Here is a 6,389-nt window from a genome sequence, read left to right as displayed (position 1 = left end):
ATTTATTCCCCTGTGAGAGAAGAAGGACAATGCCTTAATGGAAAAATGTCTGCCGTTACCTAGGAAACCATCATTGTACCCAGTCGTGAATCTCTTCTTTCGAAGAAAATCGACGGCCAAGAATGTCTTTCTTCAGAACTCCAGAAATATGGAAATCACACAGGCAGAGTTCGTTACAGGCTGTTTCGACTACGCTGCAGAAGTTTCGCCGAGAGGCCCTTACACATGCTCCGCAAAGTCCCAATCTTTCCCCACGCGATTTCCATATTGTTGAAGCCCTTAGTAAATAAAGTCGTGGTAGTCGATTTGCTTCGGATGAAAAGGTACACGCCTGGGCACAATCATGGTTCCGTAGGCCAATGAAAACAGTTTTCCATGTAGGCACTGACCCCCTTCTCTAACAGTGGGATAAACGTGTTAACAGTTACAGCGATTACTTTTGAAATAACATATAGTATACTTACTTCTTCCCCATCTGTCTCGTTTTCATTTAACTGTCCCTTAAATAATCGCAGTCGTAGTAGATTCGAACAAGGACAACTTGTAAGTATGCTGTTTAGCTTTTTGTTGTTGGTAACGCCACGTAGCACTCTCCATTAAAATCGCTGACTGTGCTGTGTGCAGTCTGTGGCTGGTTGGACTCGTTGTTGGAAGTTATTCGCCAGTGTAGTGTTGGGCAGTTGGATGTGAACAGCCCATAGCGTTGCGCAGTTTGAGGTGAGCCGCCAGCAGTGGTTGGATGTGGGGAGAGAGATGCCACAGTGTTGACATCTTAATATGGAAGGATGATCTGGACGTCTGTCCGTCAGAATAAGGAAATCTGTTAAACTTGATGTCAAGAATTGCCGGCCGGAGTGGCCGAGCGGTTCTAGGTGCTACAGTCTGGAACCGCGTGACCGCTATGGTCGCAGGTTCGAATCCTGCCTCGGGCATGAATGTGTGTGATGTCCTTAGGTTAGTTAGGTTTAAGTAGTTCTAAGTTCTAGGGAACTGATGACCTCATCAGTTAAGTTCCATAGTGCTCAGAGCCATTTGAACCACTTTTTGAGTATTATCGAGGTAAATACATTGTTTGTTCTCTATCAAAAATTTCATTTGCTAACTATATGCCTATCAGTAGTTAGTGCCTTCAATAATCAGAATGTTTTATTTAGCTGGCAGTATTGGCGCTCGCTGTATTGCAGTATTTCGAGTAACGAAGCTTCTTGTAAGTGATTCATGAAGGGCATAGATTATTGTTAGTCAGGGCTATTCTCTTGTAGGGATTATTGAAAATCAGATTGCTCTGTGCTAAAATATTGTGTGTCAGTTTAGAAATGATCAGAATAAGTAAAGAGAAAACAGTCTCAATACATTCAGTTTCACTCTGGAGTTTGAAAATCAAATAACGTAGAAGTAGCTCCACAGTGAAACTGAAGATTTTGATAGAGAACAAACAATGAACTTACTTTAATAATGTTCGAAAAGTAATTATATATATATATATATATATATATATATATATATATATATATATATATATATATACACTTGACATCCAGTTTAACAGATATCCTTTTTCTGACGGACGCACGTCCAGATCGTCCGCTCGTGTTAACGTCGTCTCAAAACTCTGCCATCTCTCTCCCCACATCCAACCACTGCTGGCGGCTCACCTCCAACTGCCCAACGCTACAGGCTGTTCACATCCAACTGCCCATACTGCGCTGGCGAATAACTTCCAACAACGGGCCCACCCAGCTACAGACTGGACACAGCTCAGTCACCGATTTTAATAGAGAGCGCTATTTGGCGTTACTAACATCAAAATCCTAAACAGCCTACTTACAAACATTCATACTCAACGATGCGATGAACACTATTCCTGCAGTGGTGTACGTACGAAAATGTAAAAAGTTATGAAACACCGCAAAGAATTTACGCTGCCCCGTCTTCAGTAAACAGCAGTTTAAAAAGTTAGGGTAATCCGAGGTAAAACTGCATGCACAGTTCAAAACACTTTGTTAAAAAAAAGGGTTAATTTAGAATTGCAAAGTTTATATGAATTCATCATTATGTAATAATAATAAAAGCACAATATATCCTAAACAACAAAAACACATTTTTTAAAACAGAAAAGTATGTCATTTGCCCTGGATGTAGGACGGAATGGAGTGGTAACGTTGAGTAATTATGAAAACATAAATATAGTGCAAATGGAAGAAAAATCGCTGAGAGCTTGGAGACTGCAGTCTGCTTGCCACACCTATGGGCTCAACACGTAAACGATAAACAGTTTGGAGTAACTCATATATTGCCTTTAGCTAGCATATTGCCAACCACAGTAATTGAAAAAGCTCTGTGATTTCAAGGCTGTATTGAACGCAAAGGAAAGCAGCTCTCATTAATCATAAAAAACTAAATTAAATTTCCTACCACACGTACATAGTTCTGTGAAAGGGGCACCTGCTTCATAACGGAACGCCGCCACAGTAACAGCAAAGTTCAGTTACGCAGAATAAGTCGGTCGCATTAATGAGGGTCGCCGGATTTGAGCTTTTGTAGGACAACTAAAGCAGAGGGAAAACTAATTAATTCCTTTAAACAGTGGATTTATTTTCTCTGAATTATATCAGAATTATAATGAATATTTAACCCTCTTCCGGATGATTCCTTTAAGCTCCAGTCTTCTCCTCATCGTTACTAAATTGTGATATGAGTCTGCATCTGCTCTTGGGTACACCTTGCCATCCAATGTCTAATTTCGGAATCCTGTCGGACCAAGATGTAATGTAATTGTAACCTTCCAGGGTTTTCAGGCCTTATACTTTTCTTTATTGCTGAACTCAGTCTTTCTTCTCCCTCATTCCTACCACCAAACCCATATGCTTCCGTAGCCCTTCCTTCTATCCCGTCCCATACAACAGCGTTCCAATTGTCCACGAATAGTAGATTTTCATCTGCCTTTACGTAGTACACTACCAGTTCAGTGTCCTCGTACACTTCCTCTATCCCTTCGTCTACTGCTTGTGATGTTGGCTTGTATACCTGAACTACGTGCCGGTGTTGTTTTTGTCGATTCTGATGAGAACAATCCTAGCACTGAATTGCTCAAGGAGCTCACGCTCCACTCTACCTTCCCATTCAGAATGAGCCCCACACCCGTTATATTTTCCCCGTTTTCTGCTGCTGTTGATATAAGCCTGCACTCTTCTGAGCAGAAAACCTTGTCTTCCATTTCACTTCACTGACGCCCGCTGTATATACACTCCTGGAAATTGAAATAAGAACACCGTGAATTCATTGTCCCAGGAAGGGGAAACTTTATTGACACATTCCTGGGGTCAGATACATCACATGATCACACTAACAGAACCACAGGCACATAGACACAGGCAACAGAGCATGCACAATGTACAGTGTATATCCACCTTTCGCAGCAATGCAGGCTGCTATTCTCCCATGGAGACGATCGTAGAGATGCTGGATGTAGTCCTGTGGAACGGCTTGCCATGCCATTTCCACCTGGCGCCTCAGTTGGACCAGCGTTCGTGCTGGACGTGCAGACCGCGTGAGACGACGCTTCATCCACTCCCAAACGTGCTCATTGGGGGACAGATCCGGAGATCTTGCTGGCCAGGGTAGTTGACTTACACCTTCTAGAGCACGTTGGGTGGCACGGGATACATGCGGACGTGCATTGTCCTGTTGGAACAGCAAGTTCCCTTGCCGGTCTAGGAATGGTAGAACGATGGGTTCGATGACGGTTTGGATGTACCGTGCACTATTCAGTGTCCCCTCGACGATCACCAGAGCTGTACGGCCAGTGTAGGAGATCGCTCCCCACACCATGATGCCGGGTGTTGGCCCTGTGTGCCTCGGTTGTATGCAGTCCTGATTGTGGCGCTCACCTGCACGGCGCCAAACACGCATACGACCATCATTGGCACCAAGGCAGAAGCAACTCTCATCGCTGAAGACGACACGTCTCCATTCGTCCCTCCATTCACGCCTGTCGCGACACCACTGGAGGCGGGCTGCACGATGTTGGGGCGTGAGCGGAAGACGGCCTAACGGTGTGCGGGACCGTAGCCCAGCTTCATGGAGACGGTTGCGAATGGTCCTCGCCGATACCCCAGGAGCAACAGTGTCCCTAATTTGCTGGGAAGTGGCGGTGCGGTCCCGTACGGCACTGCGTAGAATCCTACGGTCTTGGCGTGCATCCGTGCGTCGCTGCGGTCCGGTCCCAGGTCGACTGGTACGTGCACCTTCCGCCGACCACTGGCGACAACATCGATGTACTGTGGAGACCTCACGCCCCACGTGTTGAGCAATTCGGCGGTACGTCCACCCGGCCTTCCTTATGCCCACTATACGCCCTCGCTCAAAGTCCGTCAACTGCACATACGGTTCACATCCACGCTGTCGCGGCATGCTACCAGTGTTAAAGACTGCGATGGAGCTCCGTATGCCACGGCAAACTGGCTGACACTGACGGCGGCGGTGCACTAATGCTGCGCAGCTAGCGCCATTCGACGGCCAACACCGCGGTTCCTGGGTGTCCGCTGTGCCGTGCGTGTGATCATTGCTTGTACAGCCCTCTCGCAGTGTCCGGAGCAAGTATGGTGGGTCTGACACACCGGTGTCAATGTGTTCTTTTTTCCATTTCCAGGAGTGTAGATCAAGCATTAGTATTGCCCTTTTCAGAGTTTCTAGCTTCCTTGGCACATTCCGACTGCCGATATTCCTTTCCCGTCTCATAGGACGTTACCCTTTCGTTTATTATTCATTCTTATGATGACCGACTTTGGCACTCCCGGAGACCCGAATGGGGGGCTGTCCTCGATGTGGACAGCTGAAAATGTGTGCCCCGACCGGGACTCGAACCCGGGATCTCCTGCTTACACGGCAGACGCTCTATCCATCTGAGCCACCGAGGCAGCTGAGGGTTTCAATTAGTCATCATTTATTCCAGGGAAAATCTGCACGGTCATGAACAGTATTCCATTCTTTCGAGAACAGTTACTGTCTTCATATCCTATGCGTATACTTTAATGTCGTGGTTTGTACTTTCCTCTGCACCATCAGGTCGTTGATCACTGCCTTTTAGTGGCAGTGACACTCCCTACCGCTCGACAGCGGCAAGAAATTGGTTTTTGACCAGCGAGAGCGACTTCTTATGCCTGAAGTCTTCGGCAACCGTTGTTGACGATTTTTATTCGAAATTTAAGCAGTGGCTGTCTTCTAAACATGGGTATTCTTGTTACTACTCAGAGTAGCTACCCGTAGAGAAGGGTTGTACCTTAAAAGGTCTTTTAACTGTACTAAGGATAGCGTATTCCGTAGCCAGGTGTAGACCAAACAGTACCGTATTGTTACAGGCGTGTGGCAACGGTATACTCCCTGTAGAATTTATGAAGAGTTTATTAAGGGTCTTGGAGAAATAAATTGTCGAACGTTCTACAAATTCATTACTTTATTGATTTGTAGTTTTTCTGTAGTATATCAAACGACAGATCTATCGAGTGAAGTCTCTTTCTTCTTATTAAAATCTTTCTGGGTGTATTGCCGTGTCATATATTTTATACTTAAAATACTAATTTGAACTGCAGCGGCCTTCCTCAGTACAAAGAAAATGGTCGGGCAGTGAGCGATTCAGTGTATTACTTGTCTAGCGGAGTCGATAAACCACCGATGTAACATTAATTAGATGTTATTGCCCAAAAACTGCTACATATTAAGAGAGAGTAGGGCATATGTGGCCTATAATTTGTGTGTTGCACTGTTCGCTGCAGCTGGTAGCTCGCTACGAATCAGCGAGAAGCTTTTGAAGCCCGAGTTTTGCCGCTGTAGTAGCAGAGATACGACGTTAGTTGTGCGTGGGCTATTTGTTTAGTCGTCACAACAGCGCCCGGTGAAGGTGCCTCAAGATTTTGATTGCCTCTTTTATTCTTCGTGTGCGCGTCCAACGCAGTCATACCAGCACTCCTCCTTCTTGGAATTTGATGTTGTTGCTGTTGAGGTCTTCATTCCAGAGACTGGTTTGATGCAGCGCTCCATGCTACTCTACCCTGGGCAAGCTTCTTCATCTCCCAGTACCTACTGCAACCTACATCCTTCTGAATCTGTTTAGTTTGTTCATCTCTTGGGCTCCCTCTACGATTTTTACCATCCATGCTTCCCTCCAATACTAAATTGCTGATCCCTTGATGTCTCAGAATATGCCCTACCAATCGATCCCTTCTCCTAGTCAAGTTGTGCCACAAATTTCTCTTCTCCCCAATTCCGTTCAATACCTCATCATTACTTATGTGATCTACCCATCTAATCTTCAGCATTCTTCTGTAACACCGCATTTCGAAAGCTTCTATTCCCTTCTTGTATAAACTGTTTCACTTTCATACAAGCCT

General features: G+C 45.4%; 1 non-coding gene across 1 annotated transcript; it reads right to left on the bottom strand.

Moving 5' to 3' along the window:
• Positions 1–4,845: 4,845 nt before the first annotated feature.
• Positions 4,846–4,919, bottom strand: Trnat-ugu (transfer RNA threonine (anticodon UGU)). The gene has a single exon. It is a non-coding gene; the product is annotated as a tRNA-Thr (tRNA).
• Between the last annotated feature and the right edge of the window lie 1,470 nt (positions 4,920–6,389).

This window comes from Schistocerca gregaria, chromosome 3 (genome assembly GCF_023897955.1).
Source record: "Schistocerca gregaria isolate iqSchGreg1 chromosome 3, iqSchGreg1.2, whole genome shotgun sequence".
Lineage (NCBI taxonomy): Eukaryota > Metazoa > Arthropoda > Insecta > Orthoptera > Acrididae > Schistocerca > Schistocerca gregaria.
The sequence above is the reverse complement of the archived record's forward strand: the minus strand, read 5'-3'. Positions and strand labels throughout refer to the sequence as shown.